Source organism: Nicotiana sylvestris, chromosome 8 (genome assembly GCF_000393655.2).
Source record: "Nicotiana sylvestris chromosome 8, ASM39365v2, whole genome shotgun sequence".
Classification (NCBI taxonomy): Eukaryota; Viridiplantae; Streptophyta; class Magnoliopsida; order Solanales; family Solanaceae; genus Nicotiana; species Nicotiana sylvestris.
This window is the reverse complement of record NC_091064.1, coordinates 194,052,877-194,065,295: the sequence shown is the minus strand read 5'-3', so window position 1 is coordinate 194,065,295 and position 12,419 is coordinate 194,052,877. Positions and strand designations below refer to the sequence as shown.

Below are 12,419 nucleotides of genomic sequence, written 5' to 3'. Positions count from 1 at the left end.
TCATATTTCGAAAACTTAGCATACAACTTACTATCTCTCAAAGTCTGGAGGAACACTCTTAGATGCTGCTTATGCTTCTCCCGGCTACAAGAATAGATCAAAATATCATCAAGGAAGACTATAACGAACGAATCCAAGTAAGGTCTGAACAGTAGGTTCATCAAATCTATAAAAGCTATTGGGGTATTTGTCAACCCAAATGACATCACCAAGAACTCATAATGCCCGTACCGAGTGCGAAAAGCTGTCTTAGGGACATCAGATGCCCTAATCCTCAACTGATGGTAGCCAGATCTCAAGTCAATCTTCGAAAATTCCTTCGCATCCTGAAGCTGATCAAACAAATCGTCAATCCTCGGTAATCGATACTTATTCTTGATTGTAACCTTGTTCATATGCTAGTAATCTATACACATTCTCATCGATCTATCCTTCTTCTTAACAAACAACACCGGAGCGCCCCAAGGCGAGACACTAGGTCTAATGAAGCCCTTCTCAAGCAAGTCTTGCAACTGCTCCTTCAACTCTTTCAACTCAGGCGGGGCCATACGATACGGCGGAATAGAAATGGGCCGAGTGCCCAGAGCCAAATCAATGCAAAAGTCAATATCCCTGTCGGGTAGCATACCCGGGAGATCTGAAGGAAATACCTCAGGAAACTCACGAACAACAGGCACACAAGCAATAGAAGGAACCTCAGCACTAGAATCACGAACATATGCCAAATAAGCCAAATACCCCTTCTCGACCATACGCCGAGCCTTCATGTATGAAATAACACTACGAGTAGAATGACCAGGAGTCCCTCTCCACTCTAAACGAGGTAAACCCGGCAAGGCTAAGGTTTCAGTCTTGACATGACAGTCCAAGATCGCGTGGTAAGGTGATAACCAGTCCATCCTCAATATGACAACAAAATCAACCATGTCCAGAAGTAACAAACCTACACGAGTCTCAAGACCCCCCATCACAGCTATACATGAACGATGGACACGATCTATCACAATGGAATCACCCACCGGTGTAGACACATATATAGGAGCATTCAAAGAATCACTAGGCAAGACCAGATACGATGCAAAATAAGATGACACATAGGAGTACGTAGATCCTGGATCTAATAGAACTGAAGCATCTCTATTACAAACCAAAACAGTACCTTTGATAACTGTATCGGAAGCCTTAGCCTCAGCCTCAGGTCTGGCTGGAAGAGCATAACATCGGGGCTGGGCCCCACCACTCTGAACTACATCTCTGGGACGGCCTGCTGCTGGCTGGCCTCCACCTCTAGTGGCCTGAGCTCCACCTCTAATACCTCTACCTCCACCTCTACACCTCTAGCTGGCTGGGCGGGTGGTGGAACACTCGGTGCCTGAACCATGGCACGGGAACCCTGATGCTGAGAACTGCTCAGTGCTCGAGGGAAATATATTCCAGTTGGGGATAGACCTCTTGTAGTTGATGTTCAGGCCTTGGCCAATCAGTTCGTGAGGTTAGATATTTCGGAGCCCAGTGGGGTATTGGCTTGTGTGATTTCTCGGTCTTCCTTATATGATCGCATCAGAGAGCGCCAATATGATAATCCTCATTTGCTTGTCCTTAAGTATAGGGTTCAGCACGATGATGCCAGAGATGTGACTATTGGTGATGATGGGGTGCTGAGGATGCAGGGCCGTAAATGTGTGCCCAATGTAAATGAGCTACGAGAGTTGATTCTGGAGGAGGCCCATAGCTTGCGGTATTGCATTCTCTTAAAGTTTGGTTTCTTTCATGAGCAAAAAATGAAAGGGACGTCGTATTGTGGGCTTTATCCCAGTAGCGAACTAACAGATTTTGTTACCAAAACATTTACATACGTCAAACATTACTTTACTATTATTTAGAAATAGGAGTTGGGGTGTACGAACATGGGCAACTTAGTAATTATGAATGTCTGTCATTGGCTTTCTGGTACTTTGATTTTTAATTACTGTTTTTTAGGTTTTCCTCATGTCACTTACACATGTTAGCCTTTTTTTTTTTCCTCTGCGACACCTGTCTTCTATTCCACTTCATTTCGATGTTTTCAATTCTTTCTTGGTTCTTCAGTGCATTATTGCTCTGTAAATTTTCTTTTGCTTTCATTTTTTGTCCTTCCTTAAAAATGGAATTATAAGGATAGCTAAACAAGACATATATTGCATTCCTGTCTTTACTGGTAAGTTTTCCTATGATCTTATTTCTAGTTAAATGCACATTGTTATTATTAATGGGATTTTAATGGGTATCTGATATTTCCTCTAATCTTTTGGAATTTTCGCTTGATTTTCACACTCATGGAGTTAATTGTATCAAATTTGCATACTTATGCATCGAGAATGTTTGATAATATGCCAAAGCCACTGATTTTCTTAAACTTTTCCTCATTTGCTTGCCTTCTGTTAGATTTTTGTTATTTCTTTCTTTTTAAATATAATTCCTTACAGAACTATAAGAAGTTGAAATTAAAACCTCGGCAAGATAATCTTCAAGACGCCTGGTATTAGAGATTACTTTTGGTAGTTACAGCTATAAATTTATCAGCGCACATTGACATGTAGTAAGATTTCTCCATGAAATTAGTTGTTTCCTCTGTATAAGCATTATGTATTCTGGCTTACGTACCTTTGTGCAACATCATGTTCATATAAATGACTTTTAGTACTACCGCACTGTGCAAATTCAAAGTCTTTGATCATATAAGTGAAACACTAACTATATTTTATTTTATTTCTTTGTCAACATATTCTCCACAACATTCTGATCTATCATTCAACAACTCAAATGCCACATTGTTAAGTTCTTATTAGTTGTATCATATGTTTTACATATATGCCATTTGTTGCCATATGCATCTCCATTAGAATATGTCTACTATTTACCTAACTTTATTTGTGTTAACAAGAGAATTAAATATACCATATTATTTTTTGGATTTATACCAACTTACAGATATTGATTTTGTAAAATTGTAAACAACTTGCAATACTTGCAACATGTGTATCTGGAAACAAGGATACTATAATTTTCCTGCGTAGACCTTAAAAGATTGAGGAACATCGAATTGGTAATAGAAATTTATGACGTCGCAGTAGATATGCACAAATGTATTCCAAGAGAACATAATTACTTTTGTCCCACCTACGAATTAAAAGAGTTGGATAAAAAAGTCAAACACTCTTATGATTATTCAAATAATACACTCTCCTGATGTATAAATTGGGTAGAAGGCTTTGGGTTTGAGATCCAAATTTAATAACAACAGTATACATTCAAGTGAAAGTGGTAGAGAGAGTGTTGAGATGTCAAGCTGAAAAATAGTGAATTTTCCAGGTTATCAAAAGATTTGAGTGGTAAGTTTTAAAAATTATTTCACTGTTTAAATCATATAAACTAGATTAAACTTTTTGCTATAGTGTTGGAGAACTTGAGAGTGGTTTGATTATTGACTCCATATTGTGAAGAAAATAGAGAATTTGTCACAGTTCCCCTTTCTTTATTGTTGTACTTCAATACTCACTTACATGCTTCGTATTGTTGGAGAAATTTTGTTTAGATTTTATAAGAAATGTGTTAGTCTGGCATAGCGAAGTTAAGGTCCTTTCTTTATGGCACTTTAAATATGCTATGGAGAGATAAGGAGTCTTTCCAGGATATATCAAACAACTTTTGTCATGCATACATGCCTGGCCATAATTGTTAGTATAACAATTGAGAAAGTCAAAGGAAGATATTACATGTGAAATGCCTTACTTCCATGAGCAAACGGAAAGATTGTAAAGTGAAAGAAAGAAGTATGCATAAAGTTTATGTGAACTGTAAATCTTTAAGTACTACTTTCTGTCGATGTATCACTTCTCAACATTACTGCAACTTTCAGATTGATAAAGTTATGTGTGCCTTTAGCTTTGACCAGATTTTTGTGTTATTCATGTGTTACATCTTCTCTTTTTTCCTCTAATGCTTGAATTTTTCTTTCTTTCTTTTATATTCACTTTTGCCTATGCAGTTTGTTACCTCATTATTTTGATATATTTTTATACAATGGAAAACAAGATTCTTAAGGGGTTTTACACAGTCCATGCATTATGGGAGCCAAATTAGATTAAATTAAAGAATTCTCAAATGCACTAAAAACTTTGGATCCAAATTTGTATATATAAGTGTTATAGTTGTTCTCATCCGTGAAAAAGGCGAATATCTTGGTATAGGGTTCCCTATCATTAGGTTGAGTTACAGATAGTTGGTTTGATAAATTCAGGGCTCACACATAGTTGTTATAAAGGTTGTTATTGCTTAGGGTGCATCAGTTTTTTAGATTGATAAAAATGAGAACTTGGACCAATAATTGAGGCATAATTTATGATCAATAAATATTTAATACAGGCACTTTATAGATTCACAATACACATAGAGTACCATTGCTCGCAGCTGATAAGAATATTGCACTTCAGTCCGGTTTTGTTTGTTCATAACAAGTTAGAACTTTCCGCTTTTGTAATAGAGACTCCATTTCATGTTGTAGTACAACCTTTTGGTTGCCTACTAACCAGATTTTAATTGTTTGATGTTTGAATAATAGAATTGAGAAAGAAGGGGAAAAAGCTTGGTATGTTCAGCCGAATAATGTAACGTCCGAGGACTACTTTACAATCTTTTTGTTTGTCTATTTAAAATATAAAACTCAATAGTTTTTCAATAGCATTTCTGAGTTCTTTTCAAGGGCTTTTGCAGATGTATATTGTTTAACCCAAAAAATGGTTTTCAAGGTCAAAGTAATAATTTTATATGACGGGCCACAAACAACCGATTCAATCCGAAAGATATAAAATTTCGTTAATACAACGTGATAGAGAAGTGAGAAATAAATTCAATGACAAATAATACAATAAAAATAAAGCAGAGAAGAAAGAATTCTTATTGAATGATCCTTGATAGGATAATAAGCCGAACAGAGCTTGAAGGGCCGAACTATGGCTAACTTGGGAGCAATATGCTATAAATTACAATGTATAGAATTGTAGAGAAGAAAATTAGATTCCCCTGATGGTGGTAAAAGTATGTCTATTTATAGGGCTAAATCTAAATAACTAGTCTCCTTAAATTATGGGTCCATTATGAGCATTTACTCAGTCCATCCATTACTTTTGAAAGACTTGTAACAACTGTGTAAATGCTGGAATTCCGTAACTGATGAGTTAATTCCATAACTGATGAGTTAATTTCGTAATTAATGAGTCAATCTCGTGCTTGTTGAGTCAATCTCGTGCCTGTTGAGTCAATTCCGTGCCTGTTGAGTCAATCTCGTGCCTGTTGAGTCAATTTCGTGCCTATTCTGGGCTATTTCATGATGATCAGTTCCGAGGCTAACAGGCACGGTACGAGTATGGTCGGTCCCAGGGATGTTTCACATATCATCTTTACATGTCATTCTTCACTTTTCTTCAAACTTTGTGACACGTGTCGCCATTTAATAGACCCACATGGTGAGTCTAATTTTTACTAATACAGATAGTCCCCCCACTTTTCGGTTACTCACTATGATATTACCGGGAAGTGAAAGATTTTATCTTTTTCATCCTTGCCTCTGCCTCATTAAAAACCTTGCCGGAAAAACCCAATAGGGACAAAAATCGGACGAAGGAAAAAAGAGTGCAGAACTTAGAGATTCAGATGATAACTCCACTGCTTATGTTCCATTTGTAAATAATCTGTTGGTTTACCCCTGTCTTGTTTCGGGGTTTTAAGACAAATCTTTGCCTTATGTTTGCAAAGTTTGATATATATATATATTTCGGCTTTATTTTCTGCCTATTTTAATATTTGGGTTTTTGTTTTACCCTTTAACTTAGCATTAAAAATGCTTCAATGCTCCGTGACTTTTTTGAATAAGCACGAATTATAAAAGAGGGCCCTTTTATGAACTAAACTTAATGAAGAAGACGTCTCAACTTCATAATGGTGTAAATATACAAAAGAGAGATAGGAATTTTCACATGTTTTTCTTTAACAATGTTTTGAAGAAAGTTTTTATATTTAACTTTCATAACATTTCACATGTATTTGTGTATCGTCTATAACTCATTTTGCAACTGTTTTTTCTTTCAACAGATTCGATATAAGCTTGCACTCATAACTGTTTTTCTTTTGCAACAGTTTTTTTTTGAATTAGTACAAGGAGATAACTATTTTTGTTTACAACAGTTTTAAATATAAGGGTACGAATTTTTACCCATAACTATTTTTATTGATAATAATTTTCAAATGAATACAAGGGTAATGCTTTTTCATCCGTAACTGTTTTCAGTTACAACAGTTTTTGAGTAAATACAAAGATGTGCATTTTTACCCGTAACTAATATTCTGCCTTTAACCTTTTTTGAAACATCCGTTTATATTTACGAATATGTTTTCAAAGGTTTTCGAGTCAGGCTTGTGTTTTTAGCTCGTGACTTTGCTCTTAACTTTCGATTTGTTGGGTAGACCTTAGGCTTGACTTGAATTTTGATTTTTCTAGTCTTCTTTGCCTTCCATATATATAGTCCCCAAGTGTTAGAGCTTTGAAGTATGAAATCTCGAGCATTTGATTATTCCCTCCACGTGGTCCATTTCCTGAAAAGGAAAAACATACGGGACTCATAGGTATATATTTAGATGATGACTGCTTAACCCTTTTATTTCATCAGAAGGGTTGTAACCTAGACCGGAAATACAGTGTTCCTCGTGTCTTTCGGGTCTAATATCATCATTTGGCACTTTAGGGAATTTATCCGAGTACTAATTTTTATTGGCACTTTAGACAATTATTTGAGTGCTCATACTTAGTCTTTTAGACTTAAAATATATATATATTTGGATGCATCGTTACTTGTGCGATGTCTAAAGTTGCACCTTTGAGTGTCTAACTTTTAAATAAAAGAGGGCCCTTTTATATACTTTAAACGCTATGAAGATGACGTCTTCTTTTCATTCAGGCGTAAAATAGGATCGATGGATCCGAGTACACTTTTAGTCTGAGGGAATATTAATCCAGGTAGGATTTACAAGAGTATTGACCCCATTAAGATTTATGGGAATATTGATCCCGGTAAGACATTGAGTTTGAGGGAATATTGATCCCAAATAAATATATATCTTAGTAGATTTGTCGTGAAGAGACATTTAATCTTATTGGATTTTGAACCCAAATTCCAGTATATGAACATACTTTCAAGTAGAGAGGGACACATGTGCGAAATAATATTTGAGATTTACGGGATAATCAATCCGAGTCATTATACAATTAGCCATTAAGAAAGGCTTAGATATTTAGCTTGAATGGTCGTTGTTGGACCGAATATAAATCGCGTGTTTGTTCAAAGTGAACTTTATTCTGGTGGCTTATTTGCATACATTTATCTTGACTTAGATGTAACACTCTCATTTTTTATCGTGAGATTCTTGACTCTGACATGGAGTTCTTGATCCTTTTTGTGTACGTGTAGTATATGTATTTTTGAAGAACTCATTCAACACTGTTTGAAGTGTTTATGCTTGATATGAGTAATACAACTAACTGAGTTGAGCTGGTAAATAATGTCAGGTCAAATTGACTAATCTTCAAGTATGAGTAATCTCCCTAGTGTTTGAGTTTTGAGGTATGAGAACTCAAACACTGGGATCATAATTTGATAATCTACGGTCTAATAGTCCCCGGTATGATAGTTAATTTCGATATTGATGAACTTTCAGATGGTCCAGTTCCAACATAGGGACGCTACCAAAGCTCTTTTTATCAAATATTATGTACTCTGGCCGGGAACTACGGAGGTTCCAAAATGTTGTCGAGGATCATGCCATATCTTGATTTGAGCTATTCATACCGACTTTAATGAGTTTTTGATTTGAAGCCTTATTACCGAAGTAATTTTCACTGCTTTCTTTATAAATTTCTCGCATCATATATTTTGTTTGTTTGGTCCATGTGGCATATTAGCTTTTGGAGCCTTGAATATTCTCAAATATAATTCTCCTCCAACAAGGCAGGTAGTACGGGATGAGACACACTCAGAGTTATCGAGAGCATGCTTATCTTTGGGTAAAGTCCCATTGTGCAAGTAATATAAATAAATTTATTATCCAATTCCAAATTAAATTAGTCAGGCTTACCTCATTTTCATTCTAATTGATGATAGATCAGGAATCGCCTAAATAAGAGATGGCTCGATCCCGAGACTGTTTGATCCGGAAACGATATTTCTCAATAAGTGCCCGGAGTTGCTTTCTAAGTCAGTGATTTCAGCAGTAAATCTGAGACTAACACATCCGGCTCGATTTTCTTGGGTTGCATAGTTTTCTTGGATTTGATCAATCGCTAAATCAATATTTTTGCTCTGAGTCCCCAAGCTAATTTAAGGCCTGTAGCATATGCTTCATACTCGGCTTTGTTGTTAGTAATAAAATAACTTTTATGAATTATCTAACTACTTTCCCTGATAGGCATTAAGCATTGCCCCTAACTCGGGAGGTTTAGTACTTGTGGACGCAATTGTGTAGAAGGTGCAGATCCCGAGAATTATCCCAGAAATAACATGTTCGTGTAATATGTTCGAGCTAAGATTAATCATGAAATCTGCTAAATTTGTGATTTTATAGTCGTACGTGGCTGATAAACAATATCATATTCACTTAGTTCGACTACTCATTTAGCTATCCTTCCTGAAAGTTCATGTTTATGCAAAATATTGCTTAATGAAAATATAGTGACTAAGGGAATTGAATGACATTGAAATAAAGCCTTAGATTTAGGGCAACTACAATTAATGCCAACTTATCAAAATGTAGATATGTAGTTTCCGTATCTAAGAGCATTTTATAATAGATAGGAGAATGTGTACCTTTATCTTCTTGAATTAAAATTGCATTTACCGAGACATCCGAGATAATTTGGTGTACCGACAATCATCTTTCTCCTCGGAATTTTGAAAGTAATGATGCGTTGTTGTTAGATAGCAAGTTCGAATGATTCGACTTTTCGGACTAAACCGATCTTTCGAAGATCTGTAACTTTATCTTTTATAATTTGGCTTTAGTTTCTTCTTTTGCTTGGCCGGATTATACCGCGAGTCAATATTGAGCATATAAACCTTTTCCTCCGGTGGTACACCTACTATGTTAGCATGGAGGCAAGCAAAACAATTTTTGTTAGCATGTAAAAGTTTAATCACCTTACCTTTAAATTCGGTGTCGAGTCTCGACCAACATAAACCTACCTATTTGGGCAGTCAATGATAATTTCTAGTTCTTCAGCATTTGACCTCGTGGCTTCTGATGCCTTCGGTTCAATGATTGCTTCCGAAAATATTTGTATAATTGTCCAAGGTTATTAATGAACCTTCCTTCCTCGTGTCTATTCCATCCCGCAGCTATCTCTTCTTTTTCAGTTGTTAGGTGTGGTATCTTTGTAAGCAATCTCATGAGTGTTTTACCCATGTTCTTCCTAATCTTTATTCTTCTCCTGTGAAAATTTACAATTTAGCAAGGTAATTCCTTGCCTGTTCGGGTAGAGCCGGATCTTTTCAAGCTCGTGAAGAAAATCTCGTATCTCTTTGCTCGGACCTATTTTTTAGATTTTTGCATTTAGATTCGAATCACCCAAGAATCACATCCGCTTAATCTCCGGACCTGTTTTTGACTTTCAATTGAATGAACGTGTCTTCCTCTATTTGAAGCTTTGTATTATATCGAATGTAAATTTTACTCCTCAGTTCCGGGAAGGTCCGACGTTATTCTTCTGACTCGTTCAATCATATCCGGAATCACCTCGGTTTAGTTTTCGAACCTGTTTTTGGACACTTATTAGTGTCGATTCGACTTACCGTGTCTTCTTCTATTGAAATTCCGGTGCTGCAACGGTTATGCATATCATTCTCGCAGGATAGATAGGATTTCCCGGAGATGTTCTATCTGCTCATTCTGTTTCTGCAAGGTTAGAACTAAATTTTGCAAATTAAAATTACCTGGCGTATCTGGACCTCCTATTCCGGAACTGTTTCGTACATATCTGTTATAATCAGTTCTGGTACTGATAGTTGCGGTACCAATATATCGATGTACATTCTCCATTTTTCTCTGCTTGTCATTATCATGGCTATTCTTCCCTTTTTATTTTGCATGGTAAATCCATCTCCAACTTGGTTGTCCCCAACTGTGTTGATTGGTAAATTTCGGCCATGATGAAGGTTTAAACTGAAAACAAGTGAATATTAACAAAAATTGTTACTATCTTTGGATGAATAGCAAATTTGCTTGAGTTCCCGGTAACGGAACCAAACTGTTTATCCCAAAAAATGGTTTTCAAGGTCAAAACAATAATTTTATATGACGGGCCACAAACAACCGATTCAATCCGAAAGATATAAAATTTCGTTAATACAACGTGATAGAGAAGTGAGAAATAAATTCAATGACAAATAATATAATAAAAATAAAGCAGAGAAAAAAGAATTCTTATTGAATGATCCTTGATAGGATAATGAGCCGAACAGAGTTTGAAGGGCCGAACTATGGCTAACTTGGGAGCAATATGCTATAAATTACAATGTATAGAATTGTAGAGAAGAAAATTAGATTCCCCTGATGGTGGTAAAAGTATGTCTATTTATAGGGCTAAATCTAAATAACTAGTCTCCTTGAATTATGGATCCATTATGAGCATTTACTCAGTCCATCCATTACTTTTGGAAGACTTGTAACAGCTGTGTAAATGCTGGAATTCCGTAACTGACGAGTTAATTCCATAACTGATGAGTTAATTTCGTAATTAATGAGTCAATCTCGTGCCTGTTGAGTCAATCTCGTGCCTGTTGAGTCAATCACGTGCCTGTTGAGTCAATCTCGTGCCTGTTCTGGGCTATTTCATGATGATCAGTTCCGAGACTAACATGCACGATACGAATATGGTCGGTCCCGGGGGTGTTTCACATATCATCTTTACATGTCATTCTTCACTTTTCTTCAAACTTTGTGACACGTGTCGCCATTTAATAGACCCACATGATGAGTTTAATTTTTACTAATACATATATGATGTTAAAATTTTTTATTCAGCACTACTGTTTGCTTATTCTAATAATCCAACAAATTGTTATTTCTCGAAGCGCACATAGATTTTACTGTTTGGGCCCGTGCTCAACCACTACTAGTTTAAATTTAAATATAAGTCGAACTTTCTTTTTCCCATTTTATTTTTTTTTTGTTTAAAGAAAAGATCCTAAAGGACAAGGAAATGATTTACTGAGAATCAAATAGTACATTTCTACGACTACAAGTTTTGAACTTTAGTAATGAGTTGCCACACAATTTTCTGCACCTCTAATTATTCAACTAATCTCAACAATTTCAAACTTATAACAAAGCACTTCGTACCACTGCCTTTAATATGGTCTATGGAGATACGATATATAATATATATACACACACGTGTGTATAAGTTATAATCATGTATAATCTATGTATCATTCTTGGAAAAATAAATTATGAACTCGACTGGTTATTTTTGTAAAGATCCCTTTGAACATTAGGGCCCTAGCCCAAATTTTAGTGTTGGGCTTTGAATGGAGAAATTCAAAAATAGCCAAATTTACAACTGGTCGTTCAAAAATAGCCCAATTTCAAAAGTAATTGAAATTTAGCCACTTTTCATGTGAAGATAAATCTGAGCGAAAACACCATTCAAAACCCGAAAAATACGTCAGTATATTATGTTGGAGTTCCAGCATAAGTATACTTGAACTTCAGCATATTATACTAGATTTCCAAGATAAGTATGCTGGAACTCCAGCGTAATATGATGGAGTTCCAGCATAAGTACACTAGAACTCCAGCATAATATACTGGAGTTCCAGCAAGTATACCGGTCCAGCATAACATACTAGAGTTTAGAGCACCGGTGCTCCAGTCTCCAGTATATTATACTGGAGCCAGCAAAGAATACCGGTCCAGCATAATATGCTAGAGTTCATACACAGGTGCACCGAACTCCAGTATATTATGCTGGACCGGTCCCTGCTGCAGCAAAATAGTGACTATTTTTTATTGACTTAATAAACACTGACTATTTTTGAATGACCAGTTCGAAAACTGACTATACCGTACTATTTTTACGGTTGTGACTTGCGAAGATGTCAGCCTTTAATAGTTCTTAGTAGGCGGGCTTATGACAAATTGCATGACCTATGGAAATAGAAGGCCATATTCCCCCTTCTCGGCCCAAATAGATAAAACAATATCAAACATGATAGGTGAAGTTTAGAGTAATCTTAGGGGATTTTTACATACTTATACACTATTGGAAACTTTATTACGAAAAATATTCATATTTTGGTATTTATCCCACCTACACACATTTTAGTTACAAAATA

General features: G+C 35.9%; 1 long non-coding RNA gene across 1 annotated transcript; it reads left to right on the top strand.

Annotated features, from left to right (window-relative positions):
• The first annotated feature begins 2,001 nt into the window (after nucleotides 1-2,001).
• Nucleotides 2,002-8,364, top strand: LOC104239469 (uncharacterized). The gene is made up of 3 exons (XR_011401571.1): nucleotides 2,002-2,197; nucleotides 8,040-8,095; nucleotides 8,193-8,364. It is a non-coding gene; the product is annotated as an uncharacterized lncRNA (long non-coding RNA).
• The last annotated feature ends 4,055 nt before the right edge of the window (nucleotides 8,365-12,419 follow it).